The sequence below is a fragment of the Phocoena sinus genome, chromosome 1 (assembly GCF_008692025.1).
Source record: "Phocoena sinus isolate mPhoSin1 chromosome 1, mPhoSin1.pri, whole genome shotgun sequence".
Lineage (NCBI taxonomy): Eukaryota > Metazoa > Chordata > Mammalia > Artiodactyla > Phocoenidae > Phocoena > Phocoena sinus.
This window is the reverse complement of record NC_045763.1, coordinates 97,995,253-98,008,813: the sequence shown is the minus strand read 5'-3', so window position 1 is coordinate 98,008,813 and position 13,561 is coordinate 97,995,253.

Genomic DNA, 13,561 nt, shown 5'->3' with positions numbered 1-13,561 from the left:
GTCGTTTTATCTGTGAAGGTTCCCTTAGCCCCTTCAGTCAGTTTAGTGCCCCTCCCCTTCCTTTAACATCGCTTTGCACTTGTCATTTTTACAGCCCTGTCCAAAGGTTGGGGGTATTGTAGTAAACAAAATGGACACGATCCCAGTCTTCACGGGGGGCGATGTGGGAAACAAATGAGTAAATCAATGAAACAATTACAGTTTTAACATTAATTAATCATTCATTCAACAAACATTTAATGAATGCCTCCTAGGCTCCAGGCAGTGCGATAGAATAGGGGACAAAATCAAGTTCCTGCACCAATGGTACATAACATAGAGCCTAGTGGGAGAGACAGACAATGCGGTCACAATTAGACAAGTGCTGAGAAGAAATGAAAAGAAGTGTAAGGGATTGGAAGGTGACAGTGATGGGGGTGGGGGAGGTGCGGCAGGGCTATATTAGATAGGCTGCTCAGGGAAGGCAGGCCTGAGAGTGCGATTTTCAATGAATTCTCAAGTCAGGGAGGGCCACACCAAGATCCATGGAAGCAACACAGGCAGAAGGAGCAGCTAACTGCAGGAGCTCCAACGTGCCGTGGCAGAAACTGAGTGAGCCAGGGGAAGAATAGTAGGAGATGAGGGCCATGTAAATGCAGGGGCCAGTTAAATATAGAGGCTTGAAAGGCATGGATCGGAGTTTGGATTTTATTCTAAGTGAAATGGAGAACCAGCAAAAGTTGTTAACCAGGCAGGTGTAATGGTCTGATGTTTAAAAGACGAACCTGGCTGCTTTTGGAGAAGGGATTGGGAGAGTAGGTGCAAGAATAGGTGAGGGTAGACAGGTTAAGAGACTGTATAGGTGGAAATGATGGTGGTTTACACCGGGGCAGATCATTGGGTTGATATGGTATTTCTATATTGTGTAGGTAGATTCAACAGGATTTGCTGAAAGACTGGAATGCTATCAGCAGGATAGAAAGGAATAAAGGATGAGTCCTAGATTTTTGGCTTGAGCACTGGGTGGGTGGTTGCATTGCTTATTAAAACAGAAAAGTCTGGGAGAAAGAAAAATGGGTTTAGGGGGAAGATCAAGATGTCTGTTTTGGACATGTCATGTTTGAGATGCCCATTTGACATCTTAGAGGTGATGTGTAATAATTACCTGTCACTATGTTGTGAAATCCTTAAAGGCATTTTATTCATCTTTGTCTCTCCAGAACTACATTTTGGCTGCTCCACACCCCCTGCTCAATTCTTGTAAAGTCATTGTGATGCAACTTTTGCGTGATTTCTGCCAAGGTTCCACCTAGTAGGTGCTTTAAAAGTCTTTGCGGCAAAATAATGAATAAGCCCAAAGCTGTTTTGCCGGCACTTCCTCCTACCTATCTTCCTATCTTTTGCCCCTGTTCCTTCTCAAATCCAATAATACACTTTATAAATTAGCATTTCATCCAAGCTGGGCTGGGTCAAGCTGATAGGAAAAACTAAGGAATTTGCAGGAAAAGGACCAATGCTGAGAGGCTTTTTAGATAATACCAGCAAACCCCACGCAGCCCAACATCTGACATCTAGTTTCAGTGACCACAGTTTGGTGAAGTTCTAAGGCTGACCAAAAGCTTAGAAGCTTTGGTCAAGTTCTAAGACTGACTACCACAAGTTCTATCACCCAACATAGCCAAAAATAAAATAAATAAGTTTATTTAAAAAATAGTACAGGAATAGTATTCCATTGTTTATCCAGTTACCTGTTGATAGACACGTGGGTTGTTTCCAGTTGTTCTCACTTGTTCAAACTTATCAAGAAGTAAATGCCAGAGCTCCCCTGGTGGCGCAGTGGTTGAGAGTCTGCCTGTCGATGCAGGGGACATGGGTTCGTGCCCTGGTCCGGGAAGATCCCACATGCCGTGGAGCGGCTGGGCCCGTGGGCCATGGCCACTGAGACTGCGCGTCCGGATCCTGTGCTCCACAATGGGAGAGGATGCAACAGTGAGAGGCTCGCATACAGCCAAAGGAGCACAGCCCTGCTGACACCTTGATTTTGGACTTCTAGTCTCCAGAACTGAGAGAGAATAAATATCTGTTGTTTTAAGCCACCCAGCTGGTGGTACTTTGTTACAGCAGCCCTAGGAGACTAATACAAATGGCTTCAAATGTTTTAAATGTATTTGTTCGCTACTGCAATCAGCAGATGTTAAAGGAGTACTCTTTATGTGCCAGGCACTTGGCTAGGTATATCAAAGATAAATAAGACATGCTTCCTGCCTCCATTCCTAGAATGTGTCCATCAGGAAGGACAGCTATGTAAATACATGATTGCAGTACTTGGTTAGGATTGTGTATGAAGTTCAGTGGTGGCAGAGTGGAGCTGGGAGAACCACGGACGGTTTTACAAGAGACCTTTATGCTTAGTTTGAAAGAAAGAGCTGAAATCAACCTCTGTGGGAATTCTGCTTGATTCTGCCACCTCTAGTGCTATCACCCCTAACTAGTTCAAGGTATGTAGCAACGTGTTACTAGAATTCTCTCACCACAGACCAGTCAAAGTAATTTTTATGTTTATTTTCTTATTTTGGCTGTGCCGCACAGCTTGCGGGATCTCAGTTCTCTGCCCAGGGATTGAACATGGGCCTCTGCAGTGAAAGCACTGAATCCTAACCACTAGACGATCAGGAACCTCCCCGAAGTAATTTTTAAAACGCGAGCAGATCATGCTACTCTGCTGAAAATATCGATGGGTTCTTATCACAATGAAAATAAAATCCAAACTCCTTTTCATCATACAGCCCCATAAAATCTGATCCCTCCTAACTAGTCTCATCTCCTTGTACAGTGGTCTTCTTGCTGTCTGTGAACACTGTCAGGTTTGTTCCCATCTTTGACTTTGCACTTGCTCTGCCCTCAGACCCAAGATCTTCCATGGCTCCTCTTCCTTCAAGTCTCAGCTCACCTTTTGCAGGGAGCCTTCCCTGACCACCTGATTTAAAAAGGACCCCTCCCCCATCTATCTTATTACCTTTTTTAATTTATGGCACATACCACTAATTGGATTTGTCTATTTCTGCCTGGCTTCCACCCCCACCTTACCCTCCATCCCTGACACCATAGAATGTGTGGTCAGGAATCAGGGATCTTGTTTATACTGTTTGCTGCTTATACTGTTCACTGCTATGTCCCTAGTGTACAACACACAGGAAGTGTTCAGTACAGAAGAATGAAGAAAAACTTACTCTTTTAGTCTCATGCATGTCATGTCAGATCATATGTCCCCATGACTCTCTTTGGGATGATTCCCAAACTGTATTCTCATAATTTCATTTTATAGTCACAGCCTATTCCCTCCCTGCAAAATTGCACCTTCATCTTTATACACTTTCTGAGCTGCCCTCTGTGGTATTGGAGCTATCTTAATCTCTAAAATTGTGTAGTCTTATCTAAGAATGCACTGAGATTTAGAAAAGTTGCCCAAAGTAACACAGCCATAAATGGTGTTTCTAGGATTTGAACTTAGATCTCTCTCTGACTAGAGGGTTTTTCTGGTTTTGCTCCTATGGGGGGTTTTTGGTGAGTGGGAGGTAAAAATCCAGAATTAAAATAGGAGCCCTGTCCATTTGGACTAGAAATAGCGAACACTTATTATTTGTTTCTATAAAAAGAGCTGGGTGATATTTGTTTAAAGGAATTCTAAAAAGTAACTTTAGTTTTTTTTGGACTAAAGTTAATTTGCTTGTTATAAAGAAGAAAGTAAACATCTACCACCCAGAGACAACTGCTGTTAACATAAAGAACACTTTTATCCAGTATTTTTCTGTGCAGAAAGAAAATAATGTCATGTCATTTTCCTACACAAATCTTTCGCTGAATTTTGAAATAATTTCCTAATGTAATTATTAGATCAAAGCATATTGCCAAGTTTTTTTCCAGAAAGGTGACCCCAATTTACATTTCCATGAGCAGCACGTGAGTGCCTTTTCATACCATGCCAATATTTTTGGTTTCCACTTCTTGGATTTTTCTTGATATTAAACTTGGAATATATGTTTATTAGTCACCTACTAACTATCTTCTATGACTTGTCTATATTCATTGCCTATTTTTCTATTGGCAACTTAGTATATTTTAAATCAGTTTTTGAATTTTTATATTGATAATGAAAATTTTGTCATATTTGTGGCAAACTTCCCCTTTTTTGACTTATTTTATTTTTTTTTAATTTATTTTATTTATTTATTTTTGGCTGCGTTGGGTCTTCCTTGCTGTGCGCAGGCTTTTTCTAGTTGTGATGAGCAGGGGCTACTCTTCATTGCAGTGCGTGGGCTTCTCACTGCGGTGGCTTCTCTTGTTGTGGAGCACGGGCTCTACACACATGGGCTTCACTAGTTGTGGCACGTAGGCTCAGTATTTGTGGCTCACGGACTTGAGAGCGCAGGCTCAGTAGTTGTGGTGCACGGGCTTAGCTGCTTCGCGGCTGTGGGATTTTCCTGGACCAGGGCTCGAACCTGTTGTCTCCTGCATTGGCAAGCGGATTCCTAACCACTGCGCCACCAGGGAGGTCTCTTGACTTACTTTTAATAAAATGATGTTCTACCTGTAGTGCTAAGCTGTTATCCCAGTAAGTCTTATCTCTTTAATGATGTAGTCATCAGAGTGAATTTTTGTTAATAAAAGTTTTCAGCATTTTTAATTCTTCCACACAAACTTTTTGTCTTCAGCATACTAATTTGATAAAAATCTTTTTCATTTTAATAAGTTGTATGGACTAATTTTCAATAACAAATTATAGCTAATTATCTCTTTGTATTTTAAATATATTGTAAAAGGAAGGTGACATAAGTACTTTTCCAGAATAGAACCAAAAATGTGAAATTGGAGGAAAAACTTTATGCTTGGAAAATATACTGAAAATGAATGACTTGAGAACTTCTGAGTGTACTTTCTAAGTACTCTCACCATTAAAGCGTTTGGCATGCAACCTATCCCCCTCCTGCAAACATCTTTAATTTTGTGATAATAACTCAAATTTTGTAGTAAGAAAAATGGAAAATAGGACCCATTTTACATGGCTTTTCTAAAATCTCTAAAATTTTAGAGAGAATTTATGTCTTACAAACATTTAAGAAGATTTTTAATGGCTTATAATATTAACATAAAAGAGGACAATTTGAAGATAAAAGCAAAAACATAGGTTACCTGAAATGTGTAGAACCAACATTTTCATTTTTCTTTCATCACAGTGAAAATACTCAAAATTCATTTTCAGAGAAAAACTTTCCAGAAGTGACTTTAAGAATTATTTGTGGTTGACCTCAGTTCATTTCCATTTGAGGTGTAGTTTTAATAACATTTTCAACGCTTTCCACTTTTATTTCCCCATCAGTGGTGTTTTTTAATTCCCTTTTCATCATTTTTTTGCTTGTTTTGTTAGGTTCCCTTAGAGCAGGATTCAAGTGGGCTGTGCAAGAAAAGCCATTGAAGATGTAAAAATAAAATTTTAGAATGTTTATTTTTAATCTTATTGTTTCAGATCCTAATTTTATTTATGTTACATGGAGTACATAAAATTATATGTATCTAATTCATAAATAAATGCGTTACAAGTTGGGAGAAAAAAACAAAACAAAAACATGGTAGTTTTTCCAACTGGGCTCTGTAGAAGGAAACTGACATATACTGTGTGTCTATAGGGTGTCAGGTACTGGGCAAGATACTTCACATCCATCCACTCCTAAATGCATGATGGGAGGCAAAGTGAGCCTATTTCTGGCAATCTCCATCTTAGCTCTGGCCAAGATATTGCTAGTCACTGAAGTACTCAATGTTAAAGTCATGACCCCTGGAGCATCTACGGGCCAGGTCTTAACCTCTGTTTGCAGTGCCACGTGGAGTTCTCTTCATTAATGGCTATGAGAAGAGGACAAGATTAATAATGTTTTAGTTAGTTAGTAAATTAATAAATAAGGCAAATAACATTAATCCTGTCTTCCAAAGGAATCAGTTAGCCTAACTCTGTCTCAGGTCAGATTAATTTATAATCTCCTAGCCTCCTACATACAGTATGGCTTGGTCAGAAGAGGATCCAAACATACATCAAAGGGCTGATTTGACATCTCACTTGGATATCCATTAGCATTTCAAACTTAACATGCTACAAACAGAACTCTGGATTCTCCCTTTCTTCCCCCAAGCCTGCTGTTCTCCTGCTTTTCCTTATCTAAATCAATGGTATTACCAACCACCCATTTTTTTCTCAAGCCAAAACCAAGGAGACATCTTTTTTTTTTAATTAATTAATAAATTTTTGGCTGCGTTGGGTCTTCGTTGTTGCACGCAGGCTTTCTCTAGCTGCGGCCAGCAGGGGCTACTCTTCGTCGCAGTGTGTGGGCTTCTCACAACGTTGTGGTTGTGGGCGGTGACTTCTTTTATTGCCGAGCATGGGCTCTAGGCAAGTGGGCTTCAGTAGTTGTGGCACACGGGCTCAGTAGTTGTGGCACACAGGCTCAGTAGTTGTGGCACATGGGCTTAGTTGCTCCGCTGCATGTGGGATCTTCCCGAACCAGGGATCGAACCCGCGTCCTCTGCATTGGCAGGCAGATTCTTATCCACTGCACCACCAGGGAAGTCCCCAAGGAGACCTCCTTAATTCCTCTCTTCTTCACCTCTCACATCTAGTCCACTCATGACTCTCCTACCAAAACATATCCTGGAGCTCCCTATTCATGATCATTGTCACGCTAGCCTTCCTCACTTACCCTCCTGCTGCCCTATAACTGATTATCCCTGAAGCCAGAGCTTTTAGAGCCACGGACCAACTCGTGTCACTCACTTGCTCTCAATCTGCCATGGTTTCCCACCTCACTTAGATTTAAATCCTAACTCTTTATCCTAACATGCAAGGCCCACATGGGGCCAACAGGGATCGGCCTTCTTCTCTGACCTCATCTCCTACCACTCTTCTCCTTTAGCCTCATGCCCTCCATCCTATCTCCCTAACATGCCAAGCTTGCTACTACCTCACAACCTTTGCACCTGCTGGTTTTCTGAGGGTGACAGCAGGGGCAGGGGAAGGAGAAGCCTGGAATATCTTTGTACAGATAGTAATAATGATAGCATGCACACATATTTATGTGTGCTTACTGTATGGCAGGAACCATGCCAAGGACTTAAACTCATTGAATTCTTACAACAACCCTATAGGATGGACACTGGTATTTCTCCCATTTGGAGATGAAGAAACCAAGGCACATAGAGTTAAAGTATTTGCTCCAGGTCACATAGTGTCTTGGGTCAGGGTCCCCAGAAAGCAGGCTCTCAGTCAGAGATATGCAGTTCGGAGATGTTTTGGAGACCGTCCCTGTGCTCCTGGTAATAACACCTACCAGGAGGTGAAAGAAACAGGATTGGGCGGAGGGAGAAGTTGAACTGTGACACAGCTGCAACAGAGGTCTCAGTGTGTCCTTCAGGGCACTCTAGAACTGAGATGATCCCTCAGAGTTGTCCCGCACTGGAGGCTAAGGGGCCAGGCCTTTATATATCTGCACGGACAGAACCATGGATGGTAAACTGTCCCTAGGGAAGGGGCATGCATATCTTTATACATGGTAGCTTTCTTTACCAAGGGCAATAACTGGAGGACTTAGCTGCGAGCTACCAGCATCCAGCTTTCCTGGCAGTAGAAGAATGAGAGCCCCAGCCCTGGATGGGGAATTTGAGCAGTGCATCATAGTATCCAGGATACATCATGCATTTGTTTCTAGTTTGTGGAGCAAATTACCCTAATACTTAGAGGATTAAAAAAACAAACATTTATTAGGACTTCCCTGGTGGCACAGTGGTTAAGAACCTGCCTGCCAATGCAGGGGACACGGGTTTGGGCCCTGGTCCTGGAGGATCCCACATGTCGTGGAGCAGCAAAGCCCACGCGCCACAACTACTGCGACTGAGCTCTGAGAAGCCCACGCACCACAATGAAGAATAGCCCCTGCTCTCTACAACTAGAGAAAGCCCACACGCAGCAATGAAGACCCAACGCAGCCAATAAATAAATCAATAAATAATAAAAAGATAAAAACACTTGGAACTTTTTTTTTAAAAAAAAACCCAAACATTTATTATCTCATAGTTTCTATGGGTCAAGAATCTGGGGATGGCTTAGCTGGGTGCCTCTAGCTCAAGGTTGTTAAAGAAAAAATTATTCTGACACTTGTTAAAATGGTAAGGAAGACTTTATCCAGGACAATTGTGATAGGTGTCAATGCTATCGCAAAAGGTGAGAGAGATTGGGCTCAACTCCAAATATGACAAAGACAGCTGGAAATTTGTAGCCAACAAGTGGAATGATGGGGTCAGTGGATGAAAAATTTCTTAAGAGGAAACATCAAGGGTAGGGGGATTCTTGCTAAGCTGACTTAATGGGATTCTTGCTGAAGGCAGGCCAGGATGATCAGATATCATGGGTAGGGGATGAGGAATATGTTGAGATATCAAGGGTAATGGGATTCTTGCTACAACTGGGCTATGCAGGCCCAGCAAGGATGGGGGCCAAGGCCAAGGACTAGACAAGAAGAAGGGTCAGAGAGCCTGACTAGAGTTTGGTTAAGTGGAGAGTCTTTGTCAAGGCCTCTCCTGAAGTTACAGTCAAGCTATTGGCCAAGGCTGTGGTCTTCTCTGGAGGCTTGACTTGGGAAGTGGGGAGATGGTGGAACATATTCAAATGATATTTACGTGGTAAAATGGTAGGGATTGTAGGAGAGGATTCTGGGAAGATACAGTGGAGTAGGAAGCCCCAGGAATCTGGCTCTAGACAACATTTGCAACAACTGACAGAATAGTCTGTTGTAATTATTTTGGAACTCTGGAGTCTGTTGAACGCTTACAACTTCCAGGGGAAAACTTGGAAGGTAAATTGTGGTGTATGCATGAGCAAAATATGGTACATACATACAATGGGAGAGTATTCAGTCTTAAAAAGGAAGGAAATTCTGGGCTTCCCTGGTGGTGCAGTGGTTAAGAATCCACCTGCCAATGCAGCGGAAATGGGTTCGAACCCTTGTCCGGGAAGATCCCACATCTTAGTTGTGGGATCACAACTAAGATCCCACATCTTAGTTGCCGTGGAGCAACTAAGCCCGTGCGCCACAACTACTGAGCTTGTGCTCTAGAGTCCGTGAGCCACAACTACTGAGCCTGTGTGCCACAACTACAGAAGCCCGTGCGCCACAACTACTGAGCTTGTGCTCTAGAGTCCGTGAGCCACAACTACTGAGCCTGTGTGCCACGACTACGGAAGCCCGCACGCCAGAGCCTGTGTTCTGCAACAAGAGAAGCCACATCAGTGAGAAGCCTGCGCACTGCAACGAAGAGTAGCTCCTGCTCGCTGCAACTAGAGAAAGCCCGTGCGCAACAGCGAAGACCCAATGCAGCCAAAAATAAATAAATAAATATTTTTTAAAAAGGAAGGAAATTCTGATACATGTTACTACATGGATGAACCTTGAAGACATTATAAGTGAAATAAGCCAATCACAAAAGGGCAAATTCGTATTATTACACTTATATGAGGTACTTAGAGAAGTCGAATTCTTAGAGACAGAAGTATAATGGTGGTTTCCAGGGGCTGGGGAGAGGCGGGAATGGGGAGTTATTGTCTAATAGGTACAGAGTTTCAGTTTCACAAGATGAAGAGTCATGGGTATGAATGGTGGTGATGGTTCCACAACAATGTGAATATATATACCACTGAACTGTGCACTTAAAAATGGTTAAGATGGGGCTTCCCTGGTGGCGCAGTGGTTGGGAGTCCGCCTGCTGATGCAGGGGACGTGGGTTCGTGCCCTGGTCCGGGAAGATCCCGCGTGCCGCGGAGCGGCTGGGCCCGTGAGCCATGGCGGCTGGGCCTGCGCGTCCGGAGCCTCTGCTCCGCAGCGGGAGAGGCCACAGTAGTGAGAGGCCCACGTACCGCAAAAAAAAAAAAAAAAAAAAAAAAAAAAAAAAAAAAAAATGGTTAAGATGGTAAACTTTGTTATGTGTATTTTTCCACAATGAGAAAGGAAGACTTCAATTAAAAAACCAGTTGAATATAAATATTATAAATATTTCTGGGAAGAAATGGTAGGGGTTGCAGCATCTTCCTTTTCATATTATTTAGTAACATTTTCATCTGATTTTTAAAGGTGCTTTTATTATTTTTAATTTTTAAAATTTATTTGGCTGTGCCAGGTCTTAGTTGCAGCATGTGGGATCTTTTCGTTGTGGCATGTGGAATCTTTAGTTGCAGCATGTGAACTCTTACTTGAGGCATGTGGGATCTAGTTCCCTGACCAGGGATCAAACCCAGACGTCCTGCATTGGGAGCACGGAATCTTAGCTACTGGACCAGCAGGGAAGTCCCTGTTTCATCTGATTTTGAGAGGAAAATTAGAAAAGAGCAAAGAGCTTGTTTGCTGGACATTAGGAAACCCATTGCACAGACAGGAAAAAGCCGCAAGTGCTGGTTTGCTCCCCATTGTATGTGTGAGAGTTTCTCCTTCTCATATCTTACCATTGGACTTGAGATAAATTAGTCTTTCCTTGAAAACAAGTTTACACAAACCAATCACCTCTGTTGACAAATTTGCATAAAAGCAAGCAGTGAGAGCTAGTGCACCTCAGAGAAGGCTTCGCTCAGTTGACCTTCAGCTCCGAATTACACTTCCACGGACTAAAAAACACTTCTAAATGGCCCTTGGGAAGTAATTTGCCCAGATAGAAATACAAAGGCAAGAGAATCATTGAAGGGGAGGGCATTTTGTTTGGTGTTTAAGCGCTGAAATAGAGGAATCAGTAATGAAATGTGTGGTAACTTTCGTGATTTAAAAACAACCAGAGCACAAGGGCCCAATTGCTCATCAGAGAATCTTTGGGGCCCAAGAGTAGGTAACTCTGCCCCAATTTGGCTCTAGCTTCGAGAAGCAGAGGCTGGTGCACTAGGATGCAGCAGGTTCCTTAGGTGTTCGGGGCTTGCATTCAGGAAGTATTAGGGAAGTCATGGCACCTGCAGTTTGGGTCTTCATGCCCATGTTAAGTTTCTTCTGCTGAGATATGAGTACCAGGGGGTTACTGCCTGAAAGTACCCTTGGGGAGTCCCACGGTGACTCCAGAGAAGGGCCACAGGAAGCCAGAAAGACCAGGGTCAAATCCTAGCTCTACCTATCAATTGCGCTGTGACTCTGGAGAGAGATTTGACTTCCTTATAGCCCTGAGAGTTTGTTTCAGTAGGTCTGAGACAGAATCTAGGAATCTCTATTTTTAACCAGCCCAGCATATGACTCTGATACTAGAATCCTGGTTTGGGGCTGTTTCCTAGAATTGGTAGTACCTAGAGTCAAGCATGAACCCTGGAGCCAGACTGCCTGGGTTAATTTCAGCTCCACCAATATAGGAGTTGTATACTCTTGGGCAAGTTACTTCACTTCACTGTCTCAATTTCCCTATCCATAAAATGGTGATAAAGGTCGTACCTATCCCATGGGGTTATTGTGAGGTGATCTCAAGTATGCTAATTGCGTAAAGCATTTAAAATGAAGCCACTTACACAGCAAACACTGTGTTATTCTAGAGCTACAAACCTTTATCTACAACTCCAAAATTAAAAGAATACTAAAAATCAGAAAGTCTTCCCCTAAAGTTTGGCACAAATTAACTTGGCAGCAAAACCTGATCTAACTGACAGGAGGCTATTGTTAGTCTGTATTTATCCCTTATTCTGTATTAATAAACTTAAGAAATATCAACATGTTTGATTATGGAATGCTGCTCCATAGCCCCAGAACAGGTGTAACATAATAAATTGTATATTTGTGTATTTCCTAAAAATCTGAAATATTCTCAATTTCAAAACACAGGGGTTTCAGAGAAGGGAGTGTGAACCTATATTTTATTATCCTTTGTTGGCCAGAGACCCTGTGTGACAACCATTGTGAGAAAACTCGCCATCTGGTGGTTGCAGTGGAGAACAAACAAAACCAGAATAAAACAAATAAACAAAATGCCATAAAAATTTCCAATAGCGTAGAGCTTCCAATACAGTATATATACAAAAAACTGATTGTAACTTAAAATTGATTACTAAGTCTAAATTGATTATAGACTCTAAATTGGAATCATAAATTTTAAAATATTTAAAAATTGCTTTATCAGTTTGCTGAGGTTTCCTAATCCCAGAGTGACTCCTACTCCTAGCCAGGATGCAGGTGGATTTAGCATGTGCTACTTAGACTAGAATACGCTTTGATATTTTTTACTTTCCAATGCTTTCATTCTCACTTTCTTCTCTGAGACTTTCTTTTCTTACCTAATAGAATGCAAATCAAATGCCTTTGGACACCTTTCCCTTTATACCTAACAACCTTTATGCCCGGGGTCAGCAAACTTTTTCTGTTAAGGGCCAGTTTGGACTTTGTGGGCCATTTGGTTGCACCTACTCAACTCTGCCATTGTGGAATGCAAGCAGTCATAGACATTACATAAATGAATCAGGGTGGCTTGTGTACAAAACTTCATTTATGGACACTGAAATTTAAATTTCATGTAATTTTCACAAGTCACAAATATTAGTCATGATTTTTAAAAACCATTTTAAAATGTAAAAACTATTCTTAGCTTGTGAGATGTGCAAACACAGGCAGTGGGCCAGATTTGGCTCATGGTGTAACAGGGAAGAGCCAATTCTGACTCCATGTTGGATCTGTTTCTTTTACTTTAAGCATTGCTTTTTGTTGCTTTTGATATTGTAATCAAATTACAGTCTATAGCTGTAAGCATGCATAATGGCCTGCCACAGGGAACCCTGCCCCTCTGCCTGTTAAACTAAAAGGCTTTTGTTCAGCTCACAGAGACATTGACCCTGCCCACCTGTGAATGGCTGCAGAAAAGAAATTAACACATCCCCTCGTATTTTTTAAAAAGATTTATTTATTTTTGGTTGTCTCAGGTCTTAGTTGCAGCATGCAGACTCTTTGTTGTGGCATGTGGGCTTCTCTCTAGTTGTGGCACACAGGCTCCAGAGTGTGTGGGCTCTAGTTTGTGGCACACAGGCTCTCTAGTTGAGGCACGTGAGCTCAGTAGTTGTGGCGCACAGGCTTAGTTGCCCTGCAGCATGTGGGATCTTAGTTCCCTGAGCAGGGATCGAACCTGAGTCCCTTGCATTGTAAGGCGGATTCTTTACCACTGGACCACCAGGAAGTCCCCATCCCCTCCTATTTTACAAGATAAATGGTCTTTTTACTTTACTTCCTCACCTCCTCCCCCTCTGTTCACAAAAGAAACTGGCATTGAGACCCCGATAAGATGGTTTTTTGGGGACCCTAGTCCGCCATCTTCTCGGTCTGCTGGATTTCCAAATAAAGTCTCTATTCCTTGCCTTTACACCTTGTCTCTTGATTTACTGGCCTGTCATGTGGCGAGTAGAGCTTGGACTTGGTAACAATGGGAGGGCTAGTTTGCTGATGCCTGCCCTAACTCAGGGTTTCACAACCAGTTAAGCAGTGATGTCAATTCTTATTGTACATTCTTTTAAAATTCAGACTTCTCTGGAATTTCCCACATT